Genomic DNA, 23,715 nt, shown 5'->3' on the forward strand with positions numbered 1-23,715 from the left:
ATTCTAGAGTCTACACCTCAAGAGACTTTGTTCACTTAGTGATCTCTGCTTCCGTGGACTTAGTGTGAACTCATGCTCATCGTGGTCATTTTTGGTCCTGACTCCTACTCTTCTTCAGAAGCCCTGGGCCCACTCACTGGCTTCACCCCAGCTCTTCCCCTACTTTTAAAGGGCTCTGATAGGGCTTCCAGGGCATCACATGTTTGGCCCACAGCGGAGTATCCATTTTCAAAAATCTCATCCAACTTTCTAGCACAAAATGTCTATAAAGATACATAAATGCTAAGAATTTAACATAGTCACAGAGAGTGCAACTTCTATTTATTTTATGCAAAGAATCAGGCGACACATGCAAAAACTTTGATAACTGTGCATTTGTGACTTGAGTTTAGCATTACCAAGACTGTGCAGAAAAGCACATCTGGAATCTTTATGGGTGTGTCTATTTAATATTTTGTTGCATAGTAAGTTGTAAGCAGTTTTCATAAGTTGCTGATTATTTTGACCAAGCCATGTTTTATAGTTTTTGTTGCTTGTTTCTTTGTTTTTTTTTTACTGTGTATGTACACGTGATTTAATACTGTTTGTAAATATCAATATCAACATATTTCCCTAACATCATATGTAACCAAACAATAATGATCCTAGTCCAAAGACTGGCCACCAATTGCTGGCGTAACCAGAGAGCTGTCCTCACCCACACCCTCTGTGGTCCTAATTCAGCCATGAACTTCAGTCCTCCATCCAGCCCCCATCCTCAAACAAGGATCAGTTGATCATAAAATTCCTAGGACATGTGAGAGAGTGACATGGAAGGAAGAGCAAGGCTAGATGGGAAGATGGCAGGCAACCCCAAATGAGAGAGCAGGGAGGAGGGTAGATTTCTGCAACAGACCTGGAAATTTCTCCAACCACTGGAATAGTCCTGGAAGTCCTTGGGGGCACAGAACACTCAGAAAGGTCCACACTGATGTGAAAGCTATCATGAACCACCACCAGCAAGATGGTCCTGCAGACCCACAGAACTCCTGGCCAGCTAGCTACCTGGACTCACCCTAGGCGTTCCATTACTCAGGAAATAACTCAACCCACACAGTTTAAATTATTGAATTTTTTAGATTCTGCTTCTCCCAATTCTTTATGGTAGATATTTAGTGTAGATTTTATTATACATACTTAAATGGGGAAACGGGAAGAGGAAAAATATAGGAGTAAAATAAATATATCTTTTTAACCAAATGATATCCGACTGCAAGAGGATGCAGAAAATCAGGTAATATTAGGTCATCCAGGGGTGACAGTGGGGCCCCCTGGACCAGGGGTGTGGCTGCAGGGCAGAATGAAGTGGAGGTATTCTGAAAGCTATTTTGTAGCTAGAATCAACAGAAAGTGAGGCTGGTCAGGTGCAGTGCATGAGAAGCAGGAAGGGTCAAAGAGAAGCCCCAGATATCTGACTTATGCCTCTGAGTAGGTGTCAGTGTCATTTATTGACATAGGGAACACAGAAAGAAGAGGTTTGAGCAGAAGCAATGAGGTGTTCAGCTTTGGGCCATTGGTTTTGAGATGCCTGTGGGACACCTCAGCAGACTTTGAGGATACAGTTGCAAATCCAAGGAAGAAGCAGCCACTGATGTCAGCAGTGACAAACTAGATGGCCCTCTGTTCTTTGCAGCCAGGGAGGTCTCTTAAAGATGGGCTGATTATCCCACTCCTAGGCATGTATCCAGACAGAACCATAATTCAAAAAGATACATGCATACCTATGTTCATAGCAGCAGTGTTCACAATAACCAGGACATAGAAACATCCTAAATGTCCATTGACAGATGAATGGATAAAGATGTGGTACATATATACAATGGAATACTACTCAGCCATAAAAAAGAATGAAATACTACCATTTGCAGCAATATGGATGGACCTAGAGATTACCATGCTAAGTGAAGAAAGTCAGAGAGAGAACAACAAATATCATATGATATGACTTATATGTAGAATCTAAAATATAACACAAATGAACTTATCTATAAAAGACTCACAGACATACAGAACAGACTTGTGGTTGCCAAGGGGGAGGGAGAATAGGGGAGCAAATAAATGGGAGTTTGGGATTAACAAATGCAACTTATTATATATCCTGTTGCATAGCAAAGGGAACTACATTCAATATCCTGTGATAAACCACAATGGGAAAGAATACAATAAATAATGTATATATACGTATGACTGAATCACTTCTGTACAGAAGAAATTAACACATTGTAAACCAACTACAGTTTAATACAATAAAATTTTTTAAAATATGGGCTGACTGGTAATTACATACATTGTACTGCATCTTCTTTAGGGTCATTAACACATTCTGTAGCCCTCTTTGCTTACATTGCTTTCAAATAAATAGCACATCTGAAAGATCAATGCCAATTCCACATCCATTAGAGTCTGCAAATCAAAATTTGTTGTTGAGTAACATGTAAAGTGAAACAAAATGGCACTCAAAGGTAGGTAAGAGATTCTTCTGTGCTAACTGATACTATTCATGAACCTCTTGGTCATCGTTCATTAGGCACAATTTTCAACCCTGGGCAAGATGGTGCTGTGTCACATTCCAGGGGAAGTCACAGACACAATCAGAATTGGTGCTGATTCATAAATGCCCCCTAGTATACTGTCTATCACATCATCAACAGCAATTGTCCCCATTCAATACACTGCCTGACAAAAGAGAACTTTCTTTTCTCCTGAAATTTGAAATCCAATGTAAGCAGGAGTTGAGTTCACATTTCTAGGACAGGGATATCAACACTTCAGTGTTGCAAATCAACCAAAGCTAATTTAATCAATCAACAACTGTCAGATTAGAAGGAAGACTCTTTCCTCTACAAACTCACTACTGGGTGGATGTCATACTCGAAATCTCAGACCAAATGTTGCCCTGAACAGAAATAGCTTCATAATCAGGAGGAAAACCTGGTAACTCTAAGAGAAGTCCCTGTTTTCTGTCCTAAATAACATACTCCAATTAGCATACTGCAAGAAGAGGGCCCTCTAAGTCAGAGGCAATGATAATCCTAGGGTTATCAGGTGGCATCCACTGAGTAGGGAACACAGGACAAATGGTATTCTAGATCTTGAGTCCTAACTCCAAACATGTTTTCCTGCTGTTCCTGTTTATTCTTATGGCTTATTTAATCAAGAGAGGTAGGACCCATCAAGTCTTTGTTCAGTTCAGTCGCTCAGTCGTGTCAGACTCTTTGCAACCCCATGAATCACAGCACGCCAGGCCTCCCTGTCCATCACCAACTCCCGGAGTTCACTCACACTCACGTCCATCGAGTCAGTGATGCCATCCAGCCATCTCATCCTCTGTCGTCCCCTTGTCCTCCTGCCCCCAATCCCTCCCAGCATCAGAGTCTTTTCCAATGAGTCAACTCTTCGCATGAGGTGGCCAAAGTACTGGAGTTTCAGCTTTAGCATCATTCCTTCCAAAGAACACCCAGGACTGATGTCCTTTAGGATGGACTGGTTGGATCTCCCTGCAGTCCAAGGGACTCTCAAGAGTCTTCTCCAACACCACAGTTCAAAAGCGTCAATTCTTTGGCGCTCAGCTTTCTTCACAGTCCAACTCTCACATCCGTACATGACCACTGGAAAAACCATAGCCTTGACTAGACGGACCTTCATTGGCAAAGTAATGTCTCTGCTTTTGAATATGCTATCTAGGTTGGTCATAACTTTTCTTCCAAGGAGTAAGCGTCTTTTAATTTCATGGCTGCAGTCACCATCTGCAGTGATTTAACTAACCATATCATTTACACTGTGGATTCCACCAGTGAAATATTATTCCTAACATCTCCTATGCTAATCAACAAGTCCTATGGTACAGCTTAGATGCCTAGGAATTTTCCTGGTGGTCCAGGGGTTAAGATTTCACCTTTCAAGGCAGGGGATGCAGGTTTGATTCCTGGTAGGGGAGCTAAATCCCATATGCCTTGCAGTCAAAAAAAAAAAAATGTAAAATAGAAGTAATATTGTAACAAATTCAATAAGGACTTTAAAAATGATCCATATTTAAAAAAAAATAAGAGAGAGCACAATCCTATTAAAACAAACAAACAACAACAACAACAACAAAACAACCACTAGAGGGAACCTCCTTGGAAGAGAGACTCCAGTTAGAAGGCTTACAACCTTGCCTGGAAAGTGTATTTTTAGTTTAAGCATCTCCAAATGTTAGTTTAAGGTCCCTAGGATTTACATTAATGTTAACTTAAACCTCTATAAATCACAAACAGAAATATTTTAAAGCAAAAATCACACAAAGGCAATATGACATTCCAGTTCTTAATTTTGTTATTGCTTTGATGTTAAAAAGAGAACCAAAACTTCAGAGCATGAGTTATATTCCAATTATCTTTTGCTATGTAACAGGCCATCTCAAAGCTTAATGAAATCTAACATACAGCATGGTGATTGTAGTTAACAATACTGTATTGTCTACTTGAAAGTTGCTAAAGGAGTAGATCTTAAACATCCACACCACCAAAAGAAATGGTAATTATGTGACCTGATTTATAGTCATTAAGATTTTGCAGTAGATAAGTGTAGCAATTCAACATGTTGTACACCTTACACTTACACAATGTGCCAATTATATCTATTAAAAAATAACTTAGAGAATAAAAGAACAATCATTTATTTCATCACAAATCTACAATTTGATTATGGCTAGTTGGGGGCCACAATTCCCCTCTGCAACAGGACATCTGGTGCCTCGGCTGAGGAACCAGAAATAATGAAAGGGGGAGGGGCGCTTAAATTCCAGGAAGTTCTGGACTCACCTGTCTGGTTCTGAACTTCGAAGACTCACACGGACTCAGCTGGAACTGCAAAGCTGAACATCCATAGGTGGCCTCTCCGTGTGTTCTGAGCTTCTGATAGAATGGCATCTGGACTTCTGGGGGAGATCCCCCAGAGCTAGTGCTATGAGAGGCTCAGAAATTGCACAGCTTCACCTCCGAAATGTTCTGTGGTGACAAGCAAGTCCCGAGACGCCCCAGATCCAAGGGAGGGGAATGAGACCTCATCTTTAGAAGGGCAGTAGAAGGTTACACTGCAGAAAAGCAGATGGCAATGGGAGATGTCATGGTAGCCCATCTTTGGAAAACACAAGCGACAGAGGCTAGGACGCCAAAATGAATAACACACAGTCCCTGGGTACTTATCCTCAAATAACTGATAGTTTAGTTGTGCAAGCAGAAAAATCAACTAATAATTACAATCTAAAACAAGATGACAATAGATCAGGGGTCAGCAAACTGAAGCTCACTGCCTGTTTTTGTAAATAAATTTTTATCGGTACACAGTCATGTTTATTCATTTACAATTGTCTACAGCCGCTCTCATGCTACAATGGCAGAGCTGAGTCATTTTGACAGATACCATTTGGCCCGCAAAGCCTAAAATATTTATTTACTTGCCCTTTAGAGAAAAAATGTACTCACCCTTCCAGACGATTCTAGTATAAAATGCTTTGGCAGTATTGAGGAGGGAAAAATAAAATTTCTGTGGAAATTTCAAAGATGTCACCCAAAAAAGGAAAAAATTTAAGCTAATTTTTAGTCAATGATTTATTCTTATTTTCCTTGCTTGGGGCTTCCTTGGTGGCTCAGACAGTAAAGAATTCGTTTGCAATGCAGGAGACCTGTGTTCTATCCCTGGGTTGGGAAGATCTCCTAGAGGAGGGCATGGCAACCCACTCCAGTATTCTTGCCTGAAGAATCCCCAAGGACAGAGGAGCCTGGCAGGCTACAGTCCATAGCGTCACAAAGAGGAAGGATTTAAGGCTGTTTACAAAGATATGCAGTGGACAGCAGAGGTGTTGGGAAGCGGGCATTCCAGGCAAAAGTAAGAACACACATAAAACAAGTCTAAGCAGGTGAAGAGGGTGGTATGTTCAGAGCATTAGAAAGAGTTCCATGTACTGGACCGTGTGGTGGATGTTCCAGACCCAGGAAGGAATGAGAGTTCACAGCAGAGCAAGAAATATGAAATTTGAAACATGGAACCCAATAGCTCTCAGGGGAGCAGCGATGAAGGCTGAACCCAGGCAGGGCCACTAAGACTGCAAAAGCAAGATTATGTCCAGACACTCACAGAGATCATTACCTCTCCTGTTCAGAGGTCTCTTCCTTTGTGACCTCATCAGAGCGGTCTTCTCTAATCAATGTTTCTAAAATGGCAACTCCCTTCTGTGAGTCTTTGTGTCCTTACCCTGCTTCACTTTTCTTCCTAGAGCTTAATATCAGCTACCATTTTATAGTTATTTGTCCACTGCCTATTTAAGAACTTGGACTTTATCTGCCTTGTTCCTTGCTGCAACCCTAGTACCTGGCACACAATAGACACATTTGTTGAATGAACAAATGAATAGAAAAATGTCAAAGGGCAATGGCCACAACTCAGAGACAAATGGGAAATGGGAGGTGGACAGAGGAAAACACCAGGGATCACTCCAAGTTTCCTAGCTCAAATGGCTGGGTAGATGCTGCAGCCATCAACCATGGGGAGAAGAACAGGTTTGGAGGGGAATGAGGCATTGGGTAAAGAGATGCAAGTTTGATTCTTGACATACTGAGTTCAAGGTTCCTGGGAAGCCTCTTCAAGGAGCTGTTAAATAGGCAGCTGGGACTATAAAAATGAAGATTAGGAGAAAGGAATAGAGCAGGTAGATTTGAGATCACCTGAGGACAGGAAACAGGTGATGCCATAGGAGGATATGAGACCTTCCAGGAAAAGGCATCAAGAAAGAAGAGAATTGGTGACTGTATTTGGGAGGAGAAAGCATCCTTTATAGGGCTGCCAGAGAAAAAGCAATCCAGGAGACTTGGGGACAGTCAGAGAGGAAAAGAACTAGACAAGAACTGGTGTCAGATGAACCAAGGCAGGATATTTTCAAAAGAGAGAATGGCCGACAGATTCAGATACACCCGAAAGCCTGTGATAGGAGAGGTGGTGAGGGGGTCCCCCACGTAGTTTCTAAAATGGTCCCTTGGTGACTCATCAGTTACAATTTAGGAAATTTGCTGTAATTTCTATGACCTGATTCCTTGTTTTCTGTCAAGCTTGTTTTCTGCTATGAATCTGCTTTTAGATCCATAGATCTAGAGACCAAAATTTTATTTCTATAGTTGACAGTCTCTTTTGTCTCTGTGAACAAATAAATCTGTGGTAAAGGGGATATTATTGGAGAAGGAAATGGCAACCCACTCCAGTGTTCTTGCCTGGAGAATCCCAGGGATGAGGGAGCCTGGTGGGCTGCTGTCTATGGGGTTGCACAGAGTCGGACACGACTGAAGTGACTTAGCCATAGCCATGGCCAAAGGGGATATTAATCCAAGCCATTTTAGTAATACCACAGCTACAAACTACCTGGGCAGATCATTAGGCTGTTTGCTCCCTGACTAATGAACTCCTGTCTTGGGTATGTAACAACAACAACAACAAAACTGTAGTCTTTGTTTTGAGTATGAATAGACATTTAAAAGGTTTATTTCAGTCATTAATTGAGGTAATGAGGCTCTTCAACAGACCCAGCAGAGAATGCTTGGCTAAAGATGCTCAAAACTTCCTTGGAATTTCAACCAACGTCTTTCATCCTCTCCTATCCACTGTCATCTCGATTTGACAACTATCAGCCCCTGAAACTGTTCTCTCCACATCAGAACCAAACACGTCCTGACCAAATTCAGTGATCCCTTCATTCCCACTGGCTGCTTCTCAGCTGTTAGCTACCATCTGCCTTTACCCTCTCCCAGAAAGCTCTTTTCCTTTGGTTTCTCTGATACCAGGTTTTCCTGTTTCACTACGTAGTTTTTCTTTCTTTGTTTGAGTGGCTGGATTTGCCTTTTTCTTCTGTTCCTAACTGTAGTCTTCTCCTAAAATCCAGTCTTCAGTCTTCATCCTCTTAAACTCATCTTTGTCTCCTCTACTTCTCTATTCTCCTATAGTCTTCTAACAGGTCTTACAGTTACAGATTCTTTCAATGATGTTGTTATACAGAACATGAGCATATATAACATATATGCTATATACAATATGGCATATACACAACGTATTAGTAAGGATGCTAATACGGTTTAAGCGGTCAGTGGTCAACTTAGAGAATTCCTTTGTATTGAATTTAAAGATGTTCTGACCTTGGATATATATATATAAACAAAGCACTTTGAAAAAGACTATTTAAGAAGTATCTAAGGATGAAATTGGGCAGAGTTTAATCCAGATTGAGCATAAGACCAGTTCATTAATAAAATACATATTCTATTATGATTATATTACATTAAGATCAAATTTTATTAAAATCAAATTGTTAATTGAAGGGCACTGTGGTAGGTGCTGGGGCTTCCCTGGTGGCTCAAATGGTAAAGAATCCGCCTGCAGTGCAGGAGACCCAGGTTCAATCCCTGGCTAGGGAAGATCCCCTGGAGAAGGGAATGGCTACACACTCCAGTATTCTTGCCTGGAGATTTCCATGGACAGAGGAGCCTGGTGGGCTACAATCCATGGGGTCGCAAAGAGTCAGAGATGGCTGAGCAACTAACACTTTCACACTTTCACGCATGGTAGGTGCGAATAGACGTAACAGCATAAAGGCAGTCACACCGAAGCTAATTAAAGCTATTTCTACAATTCATCACAGAGGTTAAATGCACATTATTTATTTCACACACTTTTCTTTAACAAGAATTTAAGTTATTTAATATTACATAGGCTTATCTTCTACACATTTAAAGTTTTTCATTTATCTGTAAGCATTAAGACTTTAAAGTCTTTAAATAAATCTTTTAGAATCTAAAGTGTAAGTGTACTTTGCACACTGATAATATAACATTTTCTGTCGTTCCCATCAAATACTAGATTTTGCCTGGCACCTGCTGTCAACAAATCCTTAGAGACAAAGACATTAATTTGTTTCATGGAATGGATGAAGTCAGTTAAGCCTAGTCAAAAATAAACGTGCAGCCCAAATACAGTAAGTGATATGAAAGAAGTTGGCCCTTCAATGGAATTCTTTTCGAGTTTTCCAATTTTTGCCACAAGTATCATTTTCTTACTGGTCCTCAGGCTTAATACCTTGGAGATTCCTTTGCCTCTGCCTACCCCTTTGTTACTATCTCTGGCCTGTCTCCAATTACCACTCCTGCTCTTTCTTTATTTTCAGAGCCACTACCTGGTCTAGACTGTGAGTACTCCAACATGGAGAGTGAGATGGTTTCTTCATAGCCGTCCTGCTCCCAATCTCTCACTGCTTCAGTTATTTCTTGCCTGATTAACCTTACATATGATGGATGGCTTTCCGTGTTTAAGAGTCATCAGAGGTTTTCTTACAATATATTCCAGCAATCCCACTCCTGGACATATATCCAGAGAAGACTCTAATTCAAAAGGATACATGCACCCCAATGTTCATAGCAGCAGTACTTACAATAGCCAGGACATGGAAGTAATCCAAGTGCCCATCAATAGACAAATAGATAAGGAAGATGTGGTGTGTGTGTGTGTATATATATGTGTGTGTGTGTGTGTCTGTGTGTATATATATACAGTAGAATACTATTCAACCATAAAAAGAGTGAAACAATGCCACTTATAGCAACATGGGTGGACCTAGAGATTATCATATTAAATAAAGTAAGTCAGAGAAAGACAAATACCACATGATATCACTTACACATGGAATCTAAAAAATTGATACAAATGAACTTATTTACAAAACAGAAATAGACATTTCTATTATCTCTATAAGATCTTATATTCTTATAATAATATAATCTTATATTTTTTTCTTATATTTTCTAATCTTTCTTATTTTCTTATAACCTTATATTCTTATTTCTATTCTTATCTCTATAGAGATAACAAATTTATGGCTACCAAAGCGGAGAGGGATAAATTAGGAGTTTGGAATTAAAAGATACAAGCTACTATATACAAAATAGGTAGAGAACAAGGACCTACTATATAGCACAGGGAACTATATTCAATACCTTGTAATAATTTAGAAAAGAGTATATATATATATGAATCATTTTGCTTCATACCTGAAACTAACACAACATTGTAAATCAAATATACTGCAATATTTTGGGAAAAAGCAATCAAAGGCTTTCTATCACTTGTCACGTGAAAACCAAACTGAATCTGGGCTACAGTTTCTTCGGTTGTAAAATGGCCATGCAGATCTTGAGGAGTGATTTTCAAACTTTTGAGCAGCCCCAAGCCAGATTAAAGGAGAGCTTCTAGATTAAAGCACACAAAGAAACCAGATCATACCACTCCCACCACTGCCTCTTCCCCTGGCCAAGCAGCCTCCATAGATAAGTCACTGATCTGACAGTCTCTAAGCTCCTCTCTTGCTGCTGTAATACCTGGGATTATCTCCTGAACTTAGATCCAGTGTCCCCCATCACAAAGTCTTGTCTTTCTTTACTAAACTCGGGTTTTTCTACCCTGCGCAGGGTTCAAGACACAAGCCCAAATTACCCATGGACATGATGGAGATTGAGGCAACTCAGAAGTTCAGCCTCATCCAAAGAACTTACAGGCCCAGAGCTGCCAGATCTTTCCAGTTTTCCAAACAAGCTAGAAATCTGACTCTTCCTTATAAAATCAAATCTCTTGATGTTTGTAGCTGTAATGGTTAATTTATGTGTCAGCTTGACTAGGCTGTGGTGTCCCACTGTTTAATCAAACACTGGTCTAGGTGTTGCTGTGAAGGGATTTTGTAGATGTGGCTAACATTTACAATCACTTGACTTTAAGCAAAGGAGATTACTCTCAGTAATGTGGGAGGGACTCATACAATCAGTGGAAGGCCTTAAGAGCAAAAAACTTACATTTCCTGGAGAGGAGGAATGAAGGATTCTGCTTCAAAATGTAACCTGGAAATCTCATGAATTTCCAGTCAGTTGGTCTCCCCTACAGATTTCAGATACCACCCTCATGATCATATGAATCAATTCTTAAAGATCAATCAATCTCTTTGTATATATATACACACACACACACACACACACAAACACACACATACATACATATTCTTAAATAAACAAAATAAATGAAAAAGGAGAAATATCAACTGAAACTGCAGAAATGCAAAAAACCATAAGAGAACACTATGAACAATTATATGCCAACAAATTCAGCAGCCTAGAAGGAATGGACTATTTTCTATAAGTATACAGCCCCCACCAAACTGAATCAAGAAGAAATAATTTGAACAGACCAATCACTAGAAGTGAAGTAGAATCTGCAATATATACATATCCTTGGTTCTGTTTCTCTGTAGAACCTTGACAGATAAAGTAGCCAACTCAAATTTTTGTCAAACTCCATAGGCCAAACAGAACATATACCTGAACCCTACTTGCAAGCCACCAGTATGAAACTCAGCTCCCTACAGCACAGCTCATCTCCTCATGAGCTGCTGGTTCACACACACCAGGTCATTGCTGCCATTGTGCCCTTTTCCCACTGGTAACGACTTTTCTTCCCAGTTCATCTTCTCAACAAAATGCAACGCTTCCCAAAGGCACTAGGCTCAGGCTCATCTCTTTCAGGAAGCTTCTATTATAATTTGATGCCATGATGATCCCCATGTATTACTTTTCATTCTTTCTACATTTAAAGTTCACAGATAGGATGTACTATGTTATACTAGATTTATGATTTCTTAAATTGCTCTTGAAATGCTATCCACATTATCTTTCAAATAATAATAAAGATCTCACCTTTAGAGCTTGTCTGCCATCATTCTACAACTTGTACTGAAAACAAATTGCTCTGGAAATGAGGAGACATGAGTTCCAGTCTCAACTCTTTGGGAAGGTCACTAGGCATCTCTGGGCTGGATTTCCTTCATCTGTAAAACAGGATAGAACTAGCTAATGGCTAAAATTTACTTACTGCTTACCATGTTCCAGGCACTGTTTTATGAGCTTCATGTACATTCATTCACTCACTTAATCCTTAAAATTTTATGAGGTAGGTACTAATATATAGAGGGTTTCCCAGGTGGCTCAGTGGTAAAGAATCTGCCTGCCAATGCAGGAGATGCAGGTTTGATCCCCGAGTCAGGAAGATCCCCTGGAAAAGGAAATGGCTACCCACTCCAGTAGTCTTGCCTGGAAAATCTCATGGACAGACAAGCCTGGCAGGCTACAGTCCATGGGGTCGCAAAAGAGTCAGATATAACTTAGCAACTAAACAACTATGTAGAATAAACTGAGACTCAAAAATATAAGGTAAATTGCCCAAGGCAGGCTTGCAAGCATTGGAATTGGGATTTAGATCCAAGCAGTCTGGTTCCTCAGAGAAGGCAATGGCATCCCACTCCAGTACTCTTGCCTGGAAAATCCCATGGACAGAGGAACCTGGAAGTCTGCAGTTTATGGGGTCGGGAAGAGTCGGTCACGACTGAGCGACTTCACTTTCACTTTCACTTTCATGCATTGGAGAAGAAAATGGCAACCCACTCCAGTGTTCTTGCCTGGAGAATCCCAGGGACAGGGGAGCCTGGTGGGCTGCCGTCTATGGGGTCGCACAGAGTCGGACATGACTGAAGCGACTTAGCAGCAGTAGTCTGGTTCCTAAGCCCATGTTCCTAGTCCCATACAGCAAACAGACTTCTAATACATATTGCATAGTTTCCAGCAGCTCTAAAATTCTATGATTCTAAAATCACCTTCAGTGTGCCCTTTATTATAAGCCACAAGGACTCATTAAATGTTTACTTAAATGAGTCAACTACCTTTCAGTTCATTTCCATTTTATTAGCATGATGGCCTGTCACGTTATATATAAGCGCAGGGTGCTAGATTTGACTGAGACCACCACTGGTCTCAGTGACACTGGTCACTAGTGACAGGTTCTAATCACAAGGTCTGACTTGGCCATCAAATGTCCTATCTATGCTTCATCCTATAGGTAGACTTTACATCACTTATAGGTCAGATATTTTTGAAACCATTGTTTTCTGAAACGTAAGATGAACAGATGTCTTTAGAATTAATTTGTAAGGCAGGGCTTTCAAAATGCATCACAGGCTACCACTGATCATACAGTTGGGATCAAAATAGACAGCTCCAGCTAGTAACATAAGCCCAGAACAAGAGGTAACTTTTTGCCAAAAAGAGCAAAAACAATGATAATAAAAGATGAGATTTAACTTAGATATAGCAGACACTGTCAATATACTCTTGCCCAACCCCGAGGTCTTCAGGAAATAGTTCCTACACACACACCAACAGCTTCCAACCACAGGCACCTGTGTCTTTCTGCCCCAGAGTATGCTCACCCCAAACATAGCACAGGTCTGAAATGCCAAAGAACTTATGTGGCCAGGAGCAACCCTCAACCAATGAGGGATAAATAATCAACTTCCTCTCCTATCAGCAGGATGGCTCTGGGGCATGTTCTATACATTTTCTTGGAGGAAGGGAAGGGAGGGCTGGTTGCCCTGTGTGCTGGCCTCTGGGGTCCTCTATGGCCTTTGCTGAGACGGACTTATCTGTTCACCAGCATCAAACTGGAGAGACAGTTTAAAATGCAGATTCCCAGTTTCTTTTTCTGGATGTTTTGATTCAGAGAGACTGGAGTGAAGCTAAGAACCCATATTTTGAACAAGTCTCCCGGAGAGTTCTGATATTGTCTGACCTTGGGAAACACCAGCATAGCCCCTCCCGTTTCCTACCAAACACTGAACTTCCTGCTGTCCTGTGAGATAGGAAAGCCTCATGACCTACCGTCTCACACTGAGGTGGATGCACACAGCTTAGTATCATCATCATCTTTGTTCATCATGAAGCACGTTGGGGCAGAGGATATAAGGCATCCATGGTAAATCTTGGCACTGGTGGCAAATAGACTGATACGGCAATTTAAATATGGTAATCACAGAATTTTCAAAGAAGAACTGAGGAAGCAAAAGAAGAAAAAGATCTTTTGGTATTAATTCTAGTTATTTCAATACCATTAAAAAGGAGGAGGTTCTAAGAAAAGCCGCACAAAATCTCTGAGGGGAAAGAGGAACAGTAGCATGAAAAAAGAAAAGAATTACGTGTAATCTTTTACTAAAATCTACATTTAGACCTCTGATAATTATCTTACTTTAAAACAGCTGGAAAAAGAAATTAGCAAGTATTTATCTATAACTGTGTACCTTAAACATTAGATAAAATGTTTGCTCTTTGATATTTTATATAATAATGAATTTTGTAACATCACTTTTGAAGCATTTTCAAATTGAATATTGTATTTTAGTGAATAAATATGATTGACTTATGTCTCTTAAAGTTGATGTCAGCAAAATCTTCCACCCAAAGCAACTTTAGATTTCCAATCCCACAAAGTAAAGTTTAACTTTTTAAAATCTGATGCGAAATCTTATGTCAGCCTATTTTTTTCAAGAAGAACCTTTACCTGATGTAATAGTCAGAATATACTGGGTTGGACTACAGTTACAAATCACTTCAAGATTTCAGCAGCTTGACCCACCATATACATGCTCATCACAAGTAACCAGGGGAGTTCTGCTCATCCCAGTCTTTCAGAGGCCGAGCTGACAAGGTTTCATCTCAACATGTCCTTCCAAGTTCTCCATAGCACAGGGAAGGAAATATGGTAACTTGTGACACACTCCTGCCTACATTTCATTGGTCAAAGCAAATCAGTGATCATCCTAACTTCAAAGGAGTTGGGGAGTATCGTCTTACCATCCGGCTGGAGTGTTTGTCACCAGCCCTAATGACGATCATATCTGATTTTGCATTTTACCTCCTTTGGACTTTTGCACCACATAACAGTTGACTCTATCTCCCCCTCCCCACCCCCACCCATTTGGAATTCATAGTATCAATTCAATAAACTTATATTTTCAGTCCAACAACAACAAAGCATTTTGGTCTTTTAGAACCATTGTATTCAGGCAGGGTATCCATTGTTTCCTAAAATCAGCATCCCTAGGACATCTCCTTTTGGCAGACCCAAGGTGCTCTAGCAATGGCACCCCACTCCAGTACTCTTGCCTGGAAAATCTCATGGGCGGAAGAGCCTGGGAGGCTGCAGTCCATGGGGTCGCTAAGAGTCGGACACAACTAAGCGACTTGACTTTCACTTTTCACTTTCATGCATTGGAGAAGGAAATGGCAACCCACTCCAGTGTTCTTGCCTGGAGAATCCCAGGGACGGTGGAGCCTGATTGGCTGCCGTCTCGGGTCGCACAGAGTCGGACACGACTGAAGCAACTTAGCAGCAGCAGCAAGGTGCTCTATGCAAGTTTAAAGAGAAGCTGGTAGCCCCACTGTGGCAGAGACAACTCGCTCACCAGACTGATGACTCTGCTTACACCACATAGGAGAGAGTTGCTGAGTTGCTACAGAGCCTGCTTTCTCAGACCCTTGTACTAGGGGTGGTTACATGACTGAGTTCTGATCAAAGAAATGTAGATGGAAATGACCTTTCCCACTTTCAGGTCCAACCCTCAGATATATCCTGCACCATCTGATGCACTCATCTCCTGGCTGGATATTGATGCCTGAGGCAACCTAAAAAGCCCCATGTTGGAGACGGCAGAGCCTCTGTCAGTCTGCTCTTCAAATGACTACATGACCCAGTCCTTCCACCAGTTCCCTACGGTGTTAATGATACATATAAACCTTTATTAAAAAATAATTTTCCTTTTGAAGTTTATACAAATGAATTTTTATTATGAGAGATAAGCTTTAACAGTGATGGGGTAGTAGGATAAATGGACAAAATACTTCACACGTGAATTTTTTGGTTGTCCTCAACAATGACAAAGTCAGCTAATATAATTCCTTAGCAATCTATTAATCTCTCTCTGTTCTCTTCTGCGTAACTGCTGGATTAGTGTGTAACTGCTGCCCTGTGTGATTACAAGAGAATTTCCCAGTCAGTAAAGGAGGAACTGAATTATTATAGAGGAATTTGGAGACAGCCAGAGGGAGCCCTGCCAGTTTCTGGTTTTGTAAAAGTCTTCAGTTATCACTAACCACATAACATGGAAAAGAAATGTAACCCCAACATCAGTGACTGCCTAAGGCTGGCGGGCCATATTCTAAGCATCTCATGATAGAAATAATGTATAACGCATGAAATTAGACACACGATAGCATTGAAGCTTTTTATCATGCTCATCAAATCCTATCCTCTCTAATATGTTGCAAATGTAATGTTGTCTTGGCCAAACTTATCCCCCACCCCGCCCTGCCCAACCGCCCTGCACAAGGATAGGCTGTATTTCCCCGCCACCCTTGGTGTAAGGTGGGTCATGTGACAGACTTCTGCCCAACGAAATATGGGCACGAGATGTGAGCCCTTCTCAGACCCAGTGGAGGACTCAAGACCCAAGAGGAAAGCAGAAACACTAACTGGAAGTAGCTGTGTCCTAAATGAATGCTTAGAATATCACCACCCCCACCCAACCAGCTTGGGGCTATGATGTGAGAAAGAAAGAAACCACTGAGATTTTGTTACAGCAATTAGGACACTTCATTTCAGTTCAGTTGCTAGGTTGTGTCTGACTCTTTGTGAGTCCATGGACTGCAGCAGGCCAGGCTTCCCTGTGTTAATTAGGACACAGCATACCTTAATGAATACATCAGAACTGTCGCATTTGCCTTAGAGAACCATGTGAAAGGTTAAAACTGGGTGGTTTGCGAAGTAACCTTTAATAAAGCTGTCAATCAAAATAAGAAAGCCTAGGGGGCCCTAAAGGTGTACTCTAATCCTGCCCCTACTCCCACCCACCCTGCTCAGTTTGGCTCTTCCCAGTGGTTCAACAACTCCTCCAGAACGCTTCTTGCCAGCGTCCGGCAGGAATATCATGACTTGGTCACCACCCACCCTCTCTCGGCTTCTTCTCTCTTTCTAGACTATTTAAGGAAATTTCACTCTTCTGAGCTTTAACTGCTATATATTCTTCCTTCTGCTAGACTGCTCTTTCCCCCATCTTTGCCTGTGAGCCTTACCTGTTCTACCTGCCACCCCGATTGAGGCCATCCTTCTAGAAGGCTCGGCTGGAAAAGATTGCCCCCTGCTCTGAACTCCCATTCTTCTTTCCCTGTGTGACTCCAAGGGTCCAACTCATGTTCCTGCTGTGTGACGGTGACAAGTAGACATCTCTGCTTGAGAGGGTGCAAGCTCCTTGCAGACAGAGATCCATGTGCCAGTACTCAGATGATATTCTATAATAAATGTTAAATGAACACATGAATAAATGGTAATGAATGCACAAGTCAATGAATATTAAAGTAGAATTCCACACAGCAGCTTGGATCAGAGACCCCTTTTCCTCCAAATCAGTCCACATGAAAGTACGTTTCCCTTGTGACATTCTGCCTAGCCTGATGGCCCTCCTATACAAAAATGGAGCATCTGGGCAGAGGTCACTGCTTGTGAGGAGCAGACATGATGGTTCAGCACTGGCCTCCAACTGAAATATCAAGATTCAGATGGAGACAAGAGTCTACAAGAATATGGGGTGGGGGGGGGGGGAAGGGAAGAAACAAAAAAAAAAAAACCATTTAAGAAAATAGGGGAAGTTGCTTAAATTTGAGACATTTTCAAGTAAAAATAATTTCAGGTAAATATTATTTTTTGAACTTTCATTGGCATACAACACACACACACACACATAGAAAAGGGACCATTGAGCGGACAGCATGGTGACTGTTCACAAACTGGTCATACCATATAGCCAGCACCTCCTCAAAAACAAACCATTACCAGCAGCGCAGAAGCCCCTCCCCCTCGAGTCAGTAAATACTATTTTAGAAGAAAAGGAAGGAAGGAGAGAGGGGAGGGGTGACCAGGCATCTACTTGAATAGAAAAGGAGAAACCCAGAGCTGGCAGGCAGGGAGAGGAGGGGACAGCCCAGGGGAACTCACAGCCTCGCTGAGATATACCCATCAGGGCTTCCGATCTGCTGAAAATTCTCATGGTACTAATCAAACCCACATCATGGGTAACTGCAGCAAAGGTGGCCCACGCTTTGGAGGTGATGAGGATTCCTACCAGGTACAGAGCAAGGAAATGCATGCGCTGAACCCCAGCCTGGGAAAACCTGGCTCAGGCCCAGTGCCCCTCAACCCTTTCCCACTCCCAGCCCGTGTCCCTGGGCCCTTTCTCTACACCTGAGAGGCAGAGAATCCTCTGTGCTTCCTTCCAGTGGGATGTGATTCCTGCCATACTCCAGCCAGAATCCTGGGCTTGGAAAGGAACAACCTTTAGAGTAATGGCCTCAGCAGCAGCTTCTATTGTACTTTATCACTTCTGGGGTCTCAGGACCAGGGCTCTGAGAGCAAGTTCCATCCAAGCTGGTCCACTAAGTCCTCCTCTCTCCCAACCACTGTGCTCTGCCCCTGAACAGGAAAAATCTCAGGAGTGCAGGATCTATCTTTGGCTTGGAAACTTCACTCCGTCTTTATTACAAACAACTTTGTTTCTGTCGGGATCATGGGATGTGTGTAAGAGGTAGATGGAGATAGGTAGGTGACTAGACAGAGGTATAGGTAGATAGATACAAATACTTGACAGTCTGCAGGTAATGTGGAAGGCAGGGTCCCAGGGATGGGCTTCATATCCATTATATGGTGGATTTCTTGCTCACAAGGATATAAAGGCAGTTTTCGGTCTTATATTACTGTTCACTATTAATAAGGGAACAACAAAGAAAACTAATACATTGGATCAGCCAGAGGAGCTATAAACAGCCCCTTGAGCACTGTCGTTCTTGAAAACAAATGTTAGTCAAAATGGGGTCCGTTCCAAGACCTAAACACATCATTATCTCTACACATCATTATCCTCTGAAGATTTCTGTGCTGAGGTTTTTAAGAGGTGGTAGACTGCAGGGCTTTGGGTTAGGTGGTTCCATGCGAGGGAAGGGATGCCTGGGTTTTTGTTGCTCTGGGAGGCTTTAGGGTAGCATCCAATATTCCTGTTGCTTCCTTTAAATGCAAGGGAATCCACTGACTTTCAAAAAATAGATAGTTCATAGAAATGATCCATTCAACATTTACTGAGGCCCTCGCTTTGCCAAGCACTGTGTTAGGTCCTGAGGAATTCAGTGATAAACAGAGCATTCACTGTCCCCAAGAACTCAGACTCATGGAGGAGGCAGCCTAGAAGGGATAGTAGTAATACCCTTCTCCTCAGAGGCATCTCCTTGGGATGTTGTGCGAATTAAATGAATGAATATATGAAAGTGTTTGTGCTTAGGCACTCAGTCATGTCTGACTCTTTATGACCCTTTGGACTGTAGCCCACCAGGCTGTCCATGGGATTTTTCATGGCAGAAAACCGGAGTGCATTGACATTTCCTACTCCAGGGGATCTTCCCAACCCAAGGATCAAACCCACCTCTCCTGTTTCCTGCATTGGCAGGCAACTGAACAACAACAATCAAAGTGCTTAGAGTAATGTAAGACACCTGGAAAGTGCCATGGAAGAATTTGTTCTTGGTGGTGGTGATACTACTATCACTTTTGTGGTGATCCCTAATGGATGAATGCTTTCCTCAGTCAGCTTGTCAGTTCAGTCGCTCAGTTGTGTCTGACTCTTTGTGACCCCATGGACTGCAGCATGCCAGGCCTCCCTGTCCATCACCAACTCCCGGAGTTTACTCAAACTCATGTCCATGGAGTTGATGATGCCATCCAACCATCTCATCCTCTGTCGTCCCCTTCTCCTTCTGCCTTCAATCTTTCCCAGCATCAGGGTCTTTTCCAATGAGTCAGTTCTTCACATCAGGTGCCCAAAGTGTTGGAGTTTCAGCTTTAGCATCAGTCCTTCCAATGAATATTCAGGACTGATCTCCCTTAGGATTGACTGGTTTGATCTCCTTGCAGTGTAAGGGACTCTCAAGAGTCTTCCCCAACAACACAGTTCAAAAGCATCGATTTTTCAGTGCTCAACTTTCTTTACGGTCCAACTCTCACATCCATACATGACTACTGGAAAAACCATAGCCTTGACTAGACAGACCTTTGTTGGCAAAGTAATATCTCTGCTTTTTAAAATGCTGTCTAAGTTTGTTATAGTTTTTCTTCCAAGGAGCAGTGTCTTTTAATTTCATGGCTGCAGTCACCATCTGCAGTGATTTTGGTGCCCCCAAAAAATAAAGTATGTCACTGTTTCCACTGTTTCCCCATCTATTTCCCATGAAGTGATGGGACCAGATGCCATGATCTTCGTTTTCTGAATGTTGAGCTTTAAGCCAGCTTTTTCACTCTCCTCTTTCACTTTCATCAAGAGGCTCTTTAGTTCCTCTTTGCTTTCTGCCATAAGAGTGGTGTCATCTGCATATCTGAGGTTATTAATATTTCTCCCGGAAATCTTGATTTCAGCTTGTGCTTTCTCCAGCCTGGTATTTCGCATGATGTACTCTGCATATAAGTTAAATAAGCAGGGTGACACTATACAGCTTTGATGTACTGTTTTCCCAATTTGGAACCAGTCTATTGTTCTATGTCCAGTTCTAACTGTTTCTTCTTGACCTACATACAGATTTCTCAGGAGGCAGGTAAGGGGGTCTGGTATTCCCATCTCTTGAAGAATTTTCCACAGTTTGTTGTGGTCCGCACAGTCAAAGACTTTGGCATAGTCAATGAAACAGCATAGCACTGAAGTTGCTGAGTCATGTCCAACTCTTTGCGACCCCATGGACTGTAACCTACCAGGCTCCTCCATCCATGGAATTTTCCAGATAAGAGTACTGAAGTGGGTTGCCATTTCCTTCTCCAGGAGATCTTCCCGACCCAGGAATCAAACCCAGGTCTCCTGCATTACAGGCAGACGCTTTACCATCTGAGCAACCAGGGAAGCCCTAGTCAATGAAGCAGAAGTAGACGTTTTTCTGGAATTCTCTTACTTTTGCTATGATCCAACAGATGTTGGCAATTTGATCTCTGGTTCCTCTTTTTCCTAAATCCAGCTTGAACATTTGAAAGTTCTTGGTTCATGTAGTATTGAAGCCTTGCTTGGAGAATTATGAGCATTACTTTGCTAGCATGTGAGATGAGTGCAGTTGTGTGGCAGTTTGAACATTCTTTGACATTGCCTTTCTTTGATATTAGAATGAAACCTGATCTTTTCCAGTCCTGTGACCACTGCTGAGTTTTTCAAATTTGCTGGCATATTGAGTGCAGCACTTTAACAGCATCATCATTTAAGATTTGCATTCCATCACCTCCACTAGGTTTTGTTCATAGGGATGCTTCCTAAGGCCCGCTTGACTTCAGACTCCAGGATGTCTGGCTCTAGGTGAGTGATCACACCACTGTGGTTATCTGGGTCATTAAGATCTTTCTTTTATAGCTCTTCAATATTTTCTTGCCTCCTCTTCTTAAGATCTTCTACTTCTGTTAGGTCCATACCATTTCTGTCCTTTATTGTGCCCATCTTTGCATGAAATGTTCCCTTGGTATCTCTAATTTTCTTGAAGAGATCTCTAGTCTTTCCCATTCTATTGTTTTCATCCATTTCTTTGTATGCATCACTGAGGAAGGCTTTCTTATCTCTCCTTGCTATTCTTTGGAACTCTGCATTCAGATGGGTATATCTTTCCTTTTCTCCTTTGCCTTTAGCTTCTCTCCTTTTCAAAGCTGTTTGTAAGGCCTCCTCAGACAACCACTTTGCCTTTTTGCATTTCTTTTTCTTGGGGATCATCTTGATCCCTGCCTCCTGTGCAATGTCATGAACCTCTGTCCATAGTTCTTCAGGCATTCTGTCTATCAGATCTAATCCCTTGAATCTATTTGACACTTTCACTGTATAATTGTAAGGGATTTGATTTAGGTCATACCTGAATGGTTTAATGGTTTTCCCTAGTTTCTTCAATTTAAGTCTGAATTTTGCAATGAGTTCTTGATCTGAGCCACAGTAAGCTCCCAGTCCTGTTCTTGCTGACTGTATAGAGCTTATTCATCCTCGGCTGCAAAGAATATAATCAGTCTGATTTTTGTACTGACCATCTGGTGATGTCCATGTGCAGAGTCATCTCTTGTGTTGTTGGAAGAGGGTGTAGCTATGGCCAGTGCCTTCTCTTGGAAAAACTCTGTTAGCCTTTGTTCTGCTTCATTTTGTACTCCAAGGCCAAACTTACCTGTTACTCCAGGTATCTCTTGACTTCCTACTTTTGCAATCCAGTCCTCTATGATGAAAAGGACTTCATTTTTGGTGTTAGTTCTAGAAGGTCTTATAGGTTCTCATAGAACTGTTCAGCTTCTTCAGCATTAGTGGTTGGGGCATAGACTTGGATTACTGTGATATTGAAAGCTTTGCCTTGGAGACAAGCTTTCCTAACCCTATTCTAGAAAGCCCTCCCAGCGGAGGTTATGCAAACTGCATCCAGTGCTCTGTGGGTATTCTCAGGGGATTGGTTTAGGACCTGAGCAGGTACCAAACTCCAGGGATGCTCAAGTTCCTTACAGAAAATGGCTAGTACAATCATAGCCCATAAGGGATAGATTATAAAGGGTCTGACATATCACACTAAGGAACTTGGACTTTTAAAACTCAATTTACAGAAAAATATTTTCTGGAAATTTGCAGAAGGATGACTAAACTATATCTCCTAAGATGAGCTGAACAAGAAAATTGAGAAAAGTGACCTCAATGGTCAATTTCTGATAATAAGAATGGAAGGTCCCCACAGACCCCTGGATCAGGCTGTGGATCCTTGGGGTTGTGTTGACTGTGACTGATTTCCTGTGGCTTCTTTTCTCAGATCCTGGAATGATTCCCCTCTACCCACATAGCATGATGACATTCAAGGCTGCTACAAACTCTTCTGTCATCCTCCCCAGCACATCAGAGCCTTCGCATCTTGTTCTGGTGTCCACCCTTCTCTGCCAGTCAGGAATCCAGCAGGATTAACTCAAATCACTCATGCAATTCTGTCCCCTTTCCCTGTGATTGGCTGAGGAAGAGATGTGCCAACAGACAGGAAGGAACCCAAGAGGCTTCTGGGAAAGTTTTCCTCTCTGCAAAAGACACACACAAGCCTACTGTCTTCTCTTCCTTTGTACATTGTATTGGTGTGTGACACCTGAAATTGCCTGTCCTCTATAGCATCCAACACAATGTCTTGCATAGTGTAGTTATCTAAGTTTATGTTTCATTGAAAATGTATAAAGACTTCCTATCAGTAGGATGGCTGCTATCTCTTTGGTAGATTAGGAAACTGAGAGAGATGTATTAGCATAGATTAGGCCTAGAGAATAAGTGGGAATAAACCCAGGTCTCATGATCGCTAGTGCTTCGACATTACCAGGATGCTTCTCTTTTATCAGATTCAGACCAAAAAGCTTCATAAAGATTGGCATTTATTAATTCAGACGGAGAAAGACAAATGCTGTATGCTGCTGCTGCTAAGTCGCTTCAGTCGTGTCCAACTCTGTGCAACCCCCATAGACGGAAGCCCACCAGGTTTGCCCGTCCCTAGGATTCTCCAGGCAAGAACACTGCAGTGGGTTGCCATTTCCTTCTCCAATGCATGAAAGAAAAAAGTGAAAGTGAAGTCGCTCAGTCATGTCCAACTCCTAGTGACCGCATAGACTGCAGCCTACCAGGCTACTCTGTCCATGGGATTTTCCAGGCAAGACTACTGGAGTGGGGTGCTATAGTATCAC

General features: G+C 41.8%; 1 long non-coding RNA gene across 2 annotated transcripts in view; it reads right to left on the reverse strand.

Moving 5' to 3' along the window:
* LOC133246043 (uncharacterized) overlaps positions 1-13,979 on the reverse strand; it is a 551,852-nt gene extending 537,873 nt beyond the window's left edge. For both annotated transcript variants that reach the window (XR_009735878.1, XR_009735879.1), the window contains exons 1-2: positions 13,806-13,979; positions 11,793-11,923 (exon numbers count right to left, since the gene is read on the reverse strand). This is a non-coding gene — a long non-coding RNA (uncharacterized LOC133246043). The remainder of the gene's footprint in view (positions 1-11,792; positions 11,924-13,805) is intronic.
* Between the last annotated feature and the right edge of the window lie 9,736 nt (positions 13,980-23,715).

This window comes from Bos javanicus, chromosome 4 (assembly GCF_032452875.1).
Source record: "Bos javanicus breed banteng chromosome 4, ARS-OSU_banteng_1.0, whole genome shotgun sequence".
NCBI lineage: Eukaryota > Metazoa > Chordata > Mammalia > Artiodactyla > Bovidae > Bos > Bos javanicus.